Below are 14481 nucleotides of genomic sequence, written 5' to 3' on the forward strand. Positions count from 1 at the left end.
TTTAGTCCAAATGAACCATTTTGTTGACAGCCCTCAGGCAGATCAAAAATATGCTATTTGGAGTCCTTCCCATCGCCACTTGCTCCCTTGCCAGCCCAGTGCAGGAAGATGCTGATAATAAATAAACCAAAAAGCACATTAAACTCAGTAGCGCAGAGGGACCCATTAGTCAGAACCACAGATGAAGGGCTGGTTTTCTGGCCCTGCAGTTAAGCTCTACCAAGCCCTTCATCTCGAGCTGTGTAACGGTGCTCAGATCGATCAGCGAAGAGCAAATGCTTGCAGGCGGATGGGCTGGCTGGGGGGAGCAGTGGCTATGCTAAACCTGCTTTTCAATCATTGTTTCCCTGAGATTGCATCTTTGCCTGACCTGCTGGCAGGTGCACAATTAACAAGGTGTCACAAGGGGAGAAGGAGAAAGAGTGAAGTTAGATCAAGCCCATGTACATACCTGCCTAGAGATCTGCATTTTTCCTTAGGGTGGGTGTGCCTTTTGAAAAACTGTTTTCTTGTGCAAGCATGCTATGTTCCTCCTCATAGGACTCCCTCCTTTGCTTTGTCCTTTCTGATACCTTTTGACAGTGACTGTGTAATATGTGGTATGCAACTGGTCCCAGAGACATGGCATTTTGATTTTTGTTTCTGAGGCTGCTCTGTAACCGCTGGGCTGCTGCATGGAAAGTGTCTGCCAGCACCTCTTCAAGACCAGGAGCCCCACTGTGCCATTCATTCTGTGCTTCCTGTGCATTGTCAACATGACTAAGCCTGCCTCCTGATAATGCTGCTCAAGGGGCACGTATCCTTCAGGGATCTGCATCCTGTTGACCTCCTGGATGCCTGCAAGGCTGTGACAACAGGGAATACCTCCCTGGCAAGGATGAGACCAAAGGCAGGTGGTGGGTGCACAGAAGTCCATCATGTGACTGAGCCGTAACTTCTGGTGCAGAACAAAAGCAAACCCCTTACATGTGCTCCAGGTCAGGTGATGTGCCTAGGAACAGAAATTCCTTCCCAAAGGAAAATCAAAGCATATGAGCAAAGTACATGCTACTCCATATACTTCCCATCAATCATGCAGTGAGGAGTGGTGAAAAAAATGATTCCCTTATTCCTGACCTGGAGCCAAAGACCAGGAGCATGTGGTTTGTTTATCATCACTGTTGTAAACCGGTGCTCAGCCTGCTGTGAGCCAGCTCTGAAAAAGGGCTCATCAGGGGACTCAGAGGATTGCAGGCTCCTGGAGTTGTGTGGCGCTCCTGGATGTGTCTCTGGAAAAAGCCCAGAAGGGAAGAACAACACAGCCCAGGACCTTATGGCTAATGAGCCAACCAATCAGCGAACCATAGAAAGATTTGGGTTGGAAGGCACCTCAAAGTTCATGCTGCCCCAACCTCTGTTATGGGCAGGGCTGCCCCCCACCAACTCAGGCTGCCCAGGGCCTCATGCAACCTGGCCTTGAGTGCCTACAGGTATGGGGGACCACAGCTTCTCTGGGCAGCTCTGCCAGCACCTCACCACCCTCCTAGGAAATATTTTTTTTCCTAATATCTAATCTAAATCTCCCCTTTTAGTTTAGATTTGTTACTTCTTGTTCTGTCATGAGGAAGACTATTCTCTGGACCACATCCAGGACGTGCAGCCTCCTGTTCTGCTAGATGCTCACCAGGTACAGTCCTTGTCTACTATAAAAGAAGACGGCAGAAAAAAAAAATTGGGCAGCTTATTCAAAAGAAAATCAAGAGGCATCTTAATTGCAGTTTATATCCGCTTATTGAGGGATAAAAAGCAGGATGAAGTCCCCAGCCAACGAAACATAGCAAGAAAAAGGGCAAAAAAAGCTCCATGCTTTGGATGGATAGCTGCTTATCAGCAGGAGGAAAAGGTTTTTGTGTTAGTGAGACTTTAAATCAAGCTGGAATTCTTGTCAGAGATGGGCTGTGTCTTTGAGTGAGACACAAGCTGAGAGCAGGCAGTGGCCATGAGTGATGTCTGTGGTCAGATTCCACCCAGGGACATGTGAGCAAAAGGTACAGCTTTGACTGTCCTCAGCGGGTGAGCTGCTGCAGGTTCTGTCAGCAGTTGGTCCTGGAGCAGCCAGAACAAAGAAAAGGGTGAGGGTAGATTAGATGGGAGGTCTCATATGGAGTGAAAGTAAAGGTGCAAGTCCATACATCTGCACTGCCTCACTGAACAAGGACTGCTGCACGTGTAAAAGGCCAAGTCCAGCAGGCACTGGAGTTAGATTTTGGATCTCAAAAGTTCTTTGCAAGAAGCTATGAGACATCATGACATACTGAAATTATTAGACAGCAAGAGTTTTGCTTAGCTAGCAAAAATTGTTAGCAGTAAGTATTAAGGGAAATTAGAACCTTTAATTTTTGTACCTTTGAATATATCTCTATTCACATGCCACTAACTTGCTTTCTTACACATAGTGGGTGGATGCTAGTATGAGGCATGAATAAGCAAAACAAATATTAAGAGCAATATATCCATTGTGAAGATAAATTAAAGAAGCTTTCGAAGGGCTATCGGCTTACTGAAGCAGTTCAATTTTTTGCCTTTTCACAGTAAATACTTTTTTGTCCTCCCACAGCTTACAGTTACTCCAGAATGTAGAGTGTGAATGGCTATCAGCAACTTCAGATTTTTCTCTCCAAAGGAAATTTTTTATGAGAACATGTTTGTCAAAGAGTTTCATGTGCGGTTGTTTTGTCTCTGGGCTTTTCGTACGTAGCTTCTTCTTGTGCTGTGCTGCAGCCGAGGTTCACTGGCCCAATCAGCTGTGTAAAACAGGAAGTAACTGAATAAGTATAACCTTTTGGCTCATACTAATGGTGTGCATCCGTTTTTTGAACGGGAGTCTTTCTTCCCGTAAATCCCCTTTAATACGCACTTCACAGGCTGGGAGAACTCCTTGATAGCAGCTCTGCAGAGAAGGACTTGGGGGTTCTGGTGGATGAGAAGCTGGACACGAGCCAACAGTGTGCGCTTGCAGCTCAGAAGTCCAACTGTGTTCTGGGCTGCATCAACAAGAAGAGTGGGCAGCAGGGAGAGGGAGGGGGTTGTTTGCCTCTGCTCTGCCTTCATGAGGCCCCACGTGGAATACTGCGTCCAGGCCTGGGGCCCTCAGCACAAGAAGGAGTGGAGCTGTTGGAATAAGTCCAGAGGAGGGCACGAAGATGCTCAGGGGGCTGGAGCTCACTCTTCTGTGAAGAGAGGTTAAGGCAGCTGGGCTTGTTTAGTCCGGAGAAGAGAAGGATGCAGGGAGATTTCATTGTGGCCTTCCCATTTCTTGAAAGGAGCAGGAGGGAAACTGACTTTTTACATGGTCTGATTGTGATAAGACAAGGGGGAATGGCTTTAAACTAAAAGGGGAAAAATTAGGTTAGATCTTAGGAGGAAATTCCTTACTCAGAGGGTAGTGATGCGCTGGCACAGCTGCCCAGAGAATTCCTTGGATTCTATGAAAAAAATGTTGGTTTCCATTGGTCTCCAGTGGATGAACAGCACAGATTCTGCAGACTTGACCCCAGCTCTGCCAAGGGAGCACACAGTTGCATCTCTCTCTGACTCCATCACTTCCTTACTTTCATTCTGTGCTACCACAGGAGCAGCCATGCCATGCCCCTTGGTAAACTGCAGAAGTGGAAACCAGACCTAAAAAGCATTTTAACACTATGCAGATAGGTTCTAATGGTACTACTGTTCCTCACATGAGGTGACAGCTTTTAATGTCTATAGCATAAGTGTTGCCCCCAAAATCGCATCAAAATTCCTCCTCCTAACTGAAATAAGTCTGCATGTAGATTCAATGTAATGAAATGCTGGAAGCTTCTACAAGACAGGTGGATACAACTTTCTGTGGACAGCGGTGACATTCCCAGTGCAACCAGGTGGTAACACCACTGTGATGCCCAGCACCTACCCCAGGTGTGCAGCCTGTGGATCCCCCACCTGCAGCTCTTATCAACACAGCTCTGGACATAGCTCTTTCACCTTCAGCTGTTCTATCAGCATAGCCCAGGGATGTATCTCTTATTCACATTATTCATAATGTTATAAAGAACCCAGCACCACAGGAAAGCACGGTGAACCTAACGCCACCCCAAACAACAGCATTTTTGGTGACTGAAGCTCAGCCTCCTCTCTGCTTGCCTTACAACTCAATGATTTCCCACATGAAAATATATGCTGTCACTTATGAGGGCCACTTCCAATCCACAGCACCTGTTGGAGGAGGTGATATCAAGCCAAGTTCTTCCAGCCCCAGTGTTCACTATGAGCTGCACACAGGTGAATCTGAATTGGGCAGCAGAAATACTCCATTTTCAAACACAGTGTCCATCCCTGTGTGCCCCCCCTCCTTCTTCGCAGCCAAGTAGCATCTGTGCATTTTTTCTTTTTCACTTTGATCTAGGCTCTGATGACTAAGGGAACAGGAAGATTACAGTTTAAGTGCATAATTCTCATTTGATGTGACAGGTTAAAGCTATGTGCTTTTAGAGGAAGCTTAAGATTATTTTAGTTCAATTACAATGCTGATATGGTCCCTGATTCATTCTTTGAGGAGTGACTTCATGGAGATATATGTTGACTTAAATTTCCTGCTAGTGAAATATAAGCATATGTTTATACTGCTCTGCTTAAATGCTTTGCTGGTATAGGGGTGGACCTGCACATCAAGTGCAATACTGAGCCGGAAGCACGGAGTTGTAGATTCTTTTCCTCTTTTTTTTTTTCTTTTTTTTTTTTTTTTTTCCTAGCACAGGAGTTATGGTTCATGGAACTATCTTTTCCTCCACTCCCCCATTGACAAATATTGGCAGTGCAGCTCATAATTTATTTATGCAGAGGGCAGTGAGGCACTGGCACAGCTGCCCAGAGAAGCTGTGATGCCCCATCCCTGGAGGCGCTCAAGGCCAGGTTGAATGGGGACCCTGGGCAGCCTGAGCTGGTGGGGGGCAGCCCTGCCCATGGCAGGGGTTGGGATGGCATAGGCTGTGAGGTCCCTTCCAACCCAACCCGTTCAATGATTGAGTGATTCATGGATACCAGCCCTCCAGCGTGCAGCCCTGTGTGGGACTCTGTCTCCCTGCCTTCCTTTACATCACTGAGAAGGGAAGAAGTTTGATAGAGATCTGCAGTGCTCTCCCTAGCAGCACGGCCCTGAGGTGCCCACCCTGCCCACTGTGAACACGGACATGGCTGTGCCGAAGCTTTTGTGGTTCCCCTTTGGAAGCTGGTGAGTCATGCTGTGGAAAGTGCCAAAAGTCAAGGAGAGTTTTCTGAGAACAAAATGAGAAATAGAGGAAATTGAGGATTCCTGGATTTGTGTTTTTTTGTTTGTTTGTTTGTTTTGCTTTATTTTTTTTCTTTTTCTTCTTAAAAAAAAAAAAAGAAAAAGAAAAAAAAAAAGCAGTGCCCTGTGCTTTTAAGCAAATTTGGAAGTGATTCCTCATCTCTCACCTGTGTTTCCCTGCAAAGGAGAAGAAGCAGAGAGCTTTTTGTGCATCTCCTCTGTCATGTTTCTGTATCTGTACAATTGGAGTGGAGGGGGAGGAGGAGGAGAGCTGCCAGCAGCGTGCTGCGATTGATTTCTCCCTTGTTTTTGTGCTGCACTGAGGCAACCTGCTTCAGAAATGACAACAACAAATCAAAGGGGGTATTTGTGCTGGAAGTCCAAATTCCCCGAGCTGTTAACAGGAGCATAGCTATAAACTGGAATGCTTTGTCTGTAACATCCTTCTGGAAGTACATGTTCCTAAGAGCTTACAGCCCTTAGGAGTGAAAACTATTTACATTTGCTTCAATAACTGCTCTCATGTGAAACTTTCAGTTATGGACTACCACCGCCTGGGGACGTGTGCCCATACAGAGCTGGCAAATCCCCACTTCTCCCACTCACCAGGGGCACGAGAAGTGGGGTGAGGTGGTGCACAGAGGACAGTGATGGGGAAGTGGTGCTGGGACGGATGCGGTGTGCTCTTTGCTCCTTGCACAGAGATTGTTCCTCCTCATAAAGGGAAACCAACAGCGCGGAGCGTTCTCCAAGCAGCATCGCCCTTAACCGAGGGCGCGGAGCCTAACTTCCCAGCACCGCAAAGGTTCGGCTCCGTTCTGCGGGATGAACAGCTCCGTTAACAGGGCTGGAGGAATGTCGTCTCCTCCTCAGATGCAACGTAAAGCCCTCTGCTAGGACAGTTCTTAACTTTCCTTTCCCTGCCGGCTCCCACTGCAGTGTCAGCAAGAAGCTGTTACGGGTAGGAGGGACGGACGGAGAGAGAGAGGGAGGGAGAGGGAGGAGGAGAGGAGGAGAGGAGGGAGGGAAGGAGACAGAGAGCTCGAGTTACCGCAGCCGCATCAGTGCCGTCCCCGGGCTCGCCCGCAGCCCACGCGGTGCCGGAGGCGGCCACGCACCGTGGGGTAGTGGAACTGCTCGGGGAAGGCCGAGACACCGCAGGCAGCGCCGTCCCCTGCATCCACCGCAGCACGGCCCTAAGAGCCCGAGGATGTGCCACGAACGTGTGAGGCAAGGAGCGCGGCTCACCCGGTGCAGGTATGGCCATGTGCGGGGATCTCGTTTGTGCACTGAAGATGGGGATCTCCGAACCTGGTGGGCTTTCGGTTGGGAGAACAACAGAAAAAAAGGGCGGTGGGCACGGACCTGATGGCTTTGAAGAGTCGAGTCAAAGTGCAGAACGAGCTACCTGAGATGTCCCCAGCTGACGGCGAGTTCATCTGAAGGCTTGAGATTGAAGCATCCATCCTGCAGTAAAACAAGCAGGAGGTGCGCCCTGGCACAAGGGGTACTCTGAGCTGGTGGGACAGCTGTAAGAGATCTCACGTACCAGACCATTTAGGGTATGGTTTAGTACATTTTAGCACATTCTGGTTGCCCGTGAACCTGCCCCCAGCTGCAAAGCTTGAGTTGAGTTTGGGAGGATGGGTTGCAAGGCTTGGCTGTCCCATGTTTTTGTTGAGAGCTGGGAGAAAACTCGTAAAAATAAGGAGATCCACAAGGTAGAGGCAAATAATTAAAGGAAGCAATAACTGGGCCTGATGCCGCAAATACATACAGTCAGCACTTGTAAAACCAAATATTTATTTATGGAGGATTTCCTGCCATGAAGACCTCGTGGCAGGGTTTAATCCCTCTGCTCTGTGCTTTCATCCCACAAGCCAAAAGGGGGGAGCTGGGTGCTGATCCCTGGGTTGCTGTTTGGAGAGGGCTGGAGCAAGGAGAGGGCATGAGCTGCTGCTCCTGAGCTGCTTATGCCTTGGGCAGGAACTGTAGTGTGGTGAGAGCTATAGGGTGGTGGGACCTGTCGGCTGGGAACTATATGATGCCCTAAATTGTTAACTACCAAAATACTGGCTTGCCTTTTCGGTAGACATGTAAATGCAAATGTTACATTGATAAGGGAAAAATAAAGCTCCAAACACTAAAATAACAATGATGCCAAGAGGAAGCATGAAAGGAAAGGCACAAGCACCAGGCTCACTTACTCTGTGCAAGTGCTGCTTCTAGTTAAAATAGGAAAAAAAACCCCACATCTTAAGTGCAATGTCCTGACAAGTCCTCATCCTACAGTGGCAGTGGCTGGGCTGAGAAGCACTCTGTTTGTGAAAGATTTCAATGACATTGGAATGCCTTTGTTGGTAATTTTTCTTGGTTTGGACATTTTTTTACAGTCTGCATAATTATCTCTTCTCCACATTGCTCTTTTCCTTCCTTCTCCCTGTATCTTGAGATTACTTCTGAGGGAGAAGAGCAAGCTTTGTCCTACCTCAAATATCATTTTCAGTTTTACTTTGCTTTTTCATTGTGATGAAAAATCCAACTGTAGCTTATAAATAAGGGTGCAAGAAGGGTGAAAGAAGCATCTGAACAACACTCTGAGACATAGAGTTTGATTTTGGATGGTGCTATGTGGAGCCAGGAGAAGGACTCAGTGGCCCATAAGGATGCCTTCCAACTCGGGATATTCTGTGATTCTATGACTCTAAGTAATTTCTTTGGGGGGGAACAAATTCATCTGCACAATTTTTAAAGCACAGTGCTTCTGCAGATCAGTAAACCGGGCTTTTGGAGCCATAGTACTGACAGTAAGAGCAGAAGGAAGAATTGTCCTCATTGCTTTATTTCGCTGTGAGGGTAAGAGGGTGGCTCTGAGTTGGGTTTTACTGTTCAGGACACTGAATGACATTGGATTGTTCTGGGGGAGGCCACACAATGGGAGCATCCAATAGTGGACAGCCCCTTACCTTTGGTATGATCAGCGAGTAAAACAGTAATTGCATTATGCCCACCAATTCATGAGGTGTTGGGGAAAAAAAAAATTAAAAATGCTCATTAGCATCAGAGGTAAGCTGAAGATCGGGGGATTGTAGGAAGAGAGTCCACTGGTATTGAAGAGAATTCCAGAAAGCAACATTTGGTATAAGGGAGGTGAAGGGAGGACAGAGACAGAAAGCAAAGGTTTTTAGAATGATAGTTGCTAAGAAGAGTGAAGTTGTTGTGCGAGGGCAAGGAGGCAGCACAACGGAGGAGCCACCATCTGCCCCTGTCATGAGGCAAGACCTTGGCTTGTTGCTTGCTAGGACTGGACACTCAATAAGGCTGTCCCAATATCCTCCTGAAGGGGGAAAAGCACTGGCACCAGGTGACAGATTGGGTTAATTTTCTTCCTAGAGGCTCATATGATGTCATGTTTGGGATTTTTGATGAAAATAGTTATGGTCATACACCAACCACTGTTGTAGTTGTTGCTGTGCAGTGCCTATGCAGAGCCATTGATATTTCAGCTCCTCGCACTACCCAGCCAGGGAGGAGCAGGGGGTGCACCGGGAGCTGGGAGGCAACAGAACCAGGACAGCTGATCCTGTCTGGCCAAAGGGATGTCCTATGCCATGGGTTGTCATGCTCAGCAATAAAAGCTGGGGTTAGAGGGGAGAAAGGGGTAATTAACCTCTGTTATGTTGCTTTATGTGGTACTAAAACCATCATTCGGAGAAGGAAGTGGTGTGAACTGTTCTTTGAAAGATAGGAAGAGGTAAAGAACTGCAGATGCCTATTCTAAAACTGTCTGGGCTGCAGCACAACCATAGGAGATCTAGAGTAAGCAAGTGTAATTTTCAGAGATATCCCTCCATTATTGAACTTTGGTCATGGGTTTTCTTTGATTTTTACAAGAAAATTTTCTCCGCTTATTACTGCATATTACAACTGTAATAAGAGTATTGAGGCTGTGTTGATCGTGCTGCTTAAAAATACAGTTGTATGCATATATCTGAATGCAGATTCTATATGTCTAGGATTTCCTCAGTATGAGCATTAATCTAGAATTTAACGTAACTTCGGTATCTGGTATTGCCTCAATCCAAACGTGGTACCTTGCACTCGGCCTTGTTGAACTTCATGAGGTTCACATGGGCCCACTTTTCAAGCTTGTCTGGGTCCTTCCGTACTATCAACTTAACCACTCAGCTTAGAGTCAGCCGTAGTGTAGTGTAGCTGATAATTTACAGAATAGGAGGATGTTTTGGATGGGCAAGGTTAGGGACGTTGGTGACTCTCTGAGGGCCTTGGCAGCAGCTTCCCACCCTGGGTCCTTTTTCAGGAAAGATGCCCAGCTGAAACCTCACCCTAGCAGCTCAGAAGGCCTGGGCTCTCCTCCTTTGTTGTTGTGCAGCAGGCCTTTTCTGTGACTGCTGGTGAATCCATTAATCACTGCCTGGTGCCATTTCCTTGTTCATAAATTGTTTTTGTCTTTCTGGAGGTCCTGAGGTTTATCTTAAACATTAACATCTTCCCTTCTCAGACCCCTCTCCTCATGTATGCGCCCAAATGGTGGCCCAGAGTCTGCTGGGGAGCAACCCTGAGGTTGATGTGCTTTTGAAACACAAAGACGTGTGCACAGTTATCTGCTTCCTCGTTCCTCAGGCTGTTTAACCTGCAGTGCCATCTGCCCCACATGGAAAAGCCAATATTTTCTTTAAATGTTTTTCCATTTAAAAATAATAGAGAAAAGCATTCCTTGGAGGGGTGGGACAGAGTCCACAAGTCTTGTTCACATGGACTGTTCACTGTATCTTGTCCTGGTGATAATCCCAGAAAAATGGGATTAAAACATTGCTACTTGTGAAAATAAACAAAAAAAAGCACCCAACCAACCAACCAAAATACTCCCCATTATTAAATAAAGTGCCTAGCAAGTCAGTGCTTCCTTGACAGAAACCTGCACGTATGAAGCAGTAGAACAATGTCTTGCTTAGACTTGCTAATCAACTGACAAAAGGAGAGAATCCTGACATTGGTGAGAGGTATCAGAGAGGAAAAGCCTTCTTGTGATCTAACAGAAAGACCAGAAGACAACACTTTCTCCCTGTTTTTTATCCAGTTTCCCATCCTCCTTGCCTTCCAGTCTTGACATTCACTTTGGATAAGGACATTGTTAATATGCACTGCTGTGCATGGTATCCTCTGAGTTGAAAAGAGACGTTCTAAAGCTCTGTGAAAATGACATTTAGCCCCACCACCTTGGCTGCTATCCACACTGAGTTCCTGTGGTTGAGTTGGCATTGTGATTGACTCACCTACTATGGGTGGTCCTATGTATGTGGGCACCAAGCAAAGAGGCAGGACTCAGCCAACAATTCAAGGGGGCATGGTAGGGCCAGATGTCCGAGGAGGATGCTTTATTTTGAACAGAAGTTACCTGGGTTAGATGACCATGACCAAAGAGAGAAGCCTGGCTGCCCAGCAAGGGGACAATTTTTCCTTCCCTAGCAGTGTTGACCCAGCTACTACTGAGCCCTCAGTTTTGCCAGTCTTCACCTTTGAAAGATTGAAGGTGATCCCTGCTCTCCTAAAATGCTTGTGTTTAGGAACAATATTTTCTGATGTATTAAGTTACCTAAGCATATTCAGTCCCTCTCTATGTCTTGCCAAGCTTCTGTGAATGCAGTTTAAAGGTTTTGTTCCAGGGGGAATAAAAAATTAACAGGTATTAGTAGTGCTTATGCCAGGGCACATGCTGCACATGCTACTTTTGGCTATTAAGAAAAGCCATTTGAAATACCTCTGCTGTCTTTAGCTGTGCAGTGCCTGAGGTTCCTAATCCTGTTTGCATGTTTAAATCACATCTGTGCTTTTGGGTGTGCAAGTGGCAGTAGCAACTGCTTGCCTCTCTTGTACAAAGCAGTAACTCCTGCTGATGGCCAAATGTGTTTTGGACACGCTATGCTTTGGGTCCTTCACTGTTCAACATGTGACATGAATGAGAATCTAACACTTGATCATTCACCAAACTCAGCAGTGTGACTGTAACTTTGACCCAGAAAAATTAAGCAAACTTTATTTCTTTAAATTTGTATTCTGAATCTTTTTCTCACGGGGACTCTAGACCTACTTACCTTCTCCGCTGCAGGCAATATTGCTTTTCCTGATCCATATGCCGTGTAATCTTGATCTCTTGGCACTGTTTGGATAATTATACTCATTAACAGATCTAAAGAAGGTGTCATTAACTTTGATGGAATAACTAGGCTCAGTCAGATGAGTTAACGTGACCCATTCACAGTGCAACACGAACAAGTTTAACGAAGGTCAGAGTTGTAAGCAGAGACTCTAACACATTTGCCCACCATGGCAAACTGTCATGGTGCTTGAGAGACCTCCTGGCAAAGCAAAGATGGCAAATAAGTTCTCTTATTCTCCTTGTTTGCTGAAAGAAATGAAATTCAAGGAGGTTATCTTGGTGACTTCTGACAAGCTCCAAGATGTCCTTCTGCTGCTTTCTAGATCACTCTGACAAGAATCGGCTCCTGATGCTTCAACAAAGGGCTGATCCTTGAGGCTATTGGGACTGTCTGAGCCCAATAGCAAGTGCCAAATGAGTTCAGGTGCATGCAAGGCAAAGGCTTGTCTAACACAATGCAGACCTATGTTATTGTAAAATCAATAAGTATACAGATGTTGTAAAGTATTTGATGATCAGTAAGTACACAGAGTAATTAGGTTTAGTAAGATTATCATGTTAGAAAAGATAATCAAAGTTAAACAGAAAGACAGAAAGTACTCACCAGTGTTATAGGTTTGCAAAGAACTCCACAAGGAGCAGTCTCCAGAGAGAGATCCTTCCTCAGTGGAGGTCAGCCCTTAAATGGGATCTAGGAGAGGTGGAGCCAGGCTCCACCCCTTCCGATCACACAGCTGAATTGCCTTCACCTGTGCTCCTGCGGCTGACTCAGTGTTTACCTCAGGTGGTCAATCACACGTTCAGGCCTTGATCCAACAGTTCCAGTACAGTTATCTTCTTTTTTTCTTCCTTGTTCATTTTAGGCATATGTCATGAGACAGTGCAACTGCAGGCTGCTGTGACTCCCATTGCTCTGGTCTCAGGCTTTAGTGCAAACTTCGTTGGATCTACACAGAGCCATAACGCACTCTGCTGGGCAGGTTAAACAAACCACCCTCTAGGACACGAAACAGGTAATTTTTCTGCAATGCCCTACATAAAATACTTGGCAGTTGAAATGACAGGAAATAGAAAAAGCTTTGAGATAATTACAAACTGCAATTTCTGACTCAAATCAAAGAGAAAACTCAGACCTGTGTTGTCACTTAACCTGGCAGGCAGCTCAGCACCACACAGCCATTTGTTCACTCCAATCACAGTAGGATAGGGGAGAGAATCAGCAAAAACATAAAACTCATAGTTGAGATAATGACAGTTTAAAAGGACTGTGAAGGAAAATAATAATAACAATGATGATGAAAGAATATCAAAAATGAGAGATGCACAGTGCAATTGCTCACTACCCACTGACAGATGCCCAGCCAGTCTCCAGGCAGTACCTCCTCCCCATACCTAATCCCTACTTTTATTGTTCAGCATGACATCCCTTCAGCCAGTTTAGGTCAGCTGTCCCTCTTCTGTCCCATTCCAGCTCCCTATGCACCCTCAGCTCCTTGTTGGCAGGGCAGTGTGAGGAGCTGAAATGTCCTTGGCACCGTGTAGGCTCTGCTCAGCAACAACTACAACAATGGTGGGTTATCACCTTTGCTCTCATCCTAAATCCAAAACACAGCATCATACTGCTGTTAGGAAGAAAATTAACTCCCAGCCAAGATCATTTCAGTATCCATGCCATCTATGTCATGATCAGATCCCACGCTTTCCCATTATATTTCCCTTAGTCTATGGGCTATCTCTCTAAAATGTCCATAGAGTCTATTTAGGCTATGACTTTGGGTTGCCTCCATTACCATGGTCCTTCTAGGCAGGAGAGGTGGTGTGTGATTTTGGATTGTTGCATGCTGAAGCCAGTTCTGATTCCCACCACCACAGTTCTTTGATTGGTTCCATAAAAATTAATTTTTCATTAATTTGGGTGATTCTTGTAATATTGTTGATAAGGCATATAACAACCATAGAAGTGATGATATATAGTACTGTATAGCAATTGACATTATATAATTCAAATTATTGGCTGTTTTCACCCATCATCAAATTTCTTTGAGATACACACTGGACTTCTCCATCCTGTTGCATTACTCACCAAATACACCCATGTCCTTGAGAAAAAGCAATCTTGCAAATGGGCTTGCCTTTGCCTAAGGCAGGAATAATTCAGACTGTCTTGCCAGCAATTCTTCTACATGTACCACTAGGATTTTTTCTCTTCTGCAGTATGTAAATATTTTAATTGGGCAGGGCCAGCTCTTTTGACAGATCCCTAAGTGTTATCTAACCAGATAGCTTTTCAGTAATTGTGTAACCCAGTGCATGAATGTCCCAGCACCCATTGCTCTTAGTGTAGTCTTAAACAGTCCATCGTATCATTTGATTTACCCAAAGGCTGGTGCATGATAGGGGATGTGATATAACCACTCAAGGCCGTGCTCTTTTGCCCAGGTTTTTATGAGGTTGTTTCGGAAATGAGTCTCATTGTTTGACTCAGTTCTTTCTGGGGTGCCGTGCCACCACAGGACTTGCTTTTCAAGGCCCAGATAGTTTTTGGGCAGTGGCATGGGGCATGGGATCTGTTTCCAATTGTTTGGTTGCTTTCACCATTGCAAGCACATGGTGTTTGCCATGGTGAATTTGTGGGAGTGTGGTATAACCCACCTGCCAGGTTTCCCCATATTTATATTTCAGCCACCGTCCTCCATGCCAAAGAGGCTTTTTTGATTAATCACAGCACGTATTTTACATTCTTGGATAGCCTGTGCAATAGTGTCCACGGTCAAGTCCATTCCTCAGTCCTGAGCCCATCTATATGTTGATGGTCTTTCTTGATGGCCTGAGGTTTCATGGGCCTACTGAGCTGGAAATTATTATGTTGCCAGTCCAGATTTACCTGAACCACTTCAATCCTAGTGGCCCAATCCACTTGCTGGTTGTCTTGATTTTCCTTGTTGGCTCAGCTTTGTGGTACATGGGCATCCATGTAATTTACTTTTACAACTACATT

The 14481-nt window shown here is 45.8% G+C and overlaps 1 protein-coding gene across 3 annotated transcripts in view; it reads left to right on the top strand.

The window, feature by feature from the left end:
* B3GALT5 (beta-1,3-galactosyltransferase 5) overlaps nt 1-14481 on the top strand; it is a 31537-nt gene that overhangs the window by 8428 nt on the left and 8628 nt on the right. For 2 of the 3 annotated variants that reach the window (XM_010723766.4, XM_010723777.4), the window contains exons 1-2: nt 6297-6559; nt 12347-12496. The gene's annotated coding sequence lies outside the window, so the exon portion shown is untranslated. Of the gene's footprint in view, nt 1-6296; nt 6560-12346; nt 12497-14481 lie in introns of those variants that run through there. The other variant, XM_010723770.4, reaches the window with a different exon arrangement.

Source organism: Meleagris gallopavo, chromosome 1 (genome assembly GCF_905368555.1).
Source record: "Meleagris gallopavo chromosome 1, MGAL_WU_HG_1.1, whole genome shotgun sequence".
Taxonomy (NCBI): Eukaryota; Metazoa; Chordata; class Aves; order Galliformes; family Phasianidae; genus Meleagris; species Meleagris gallopavo.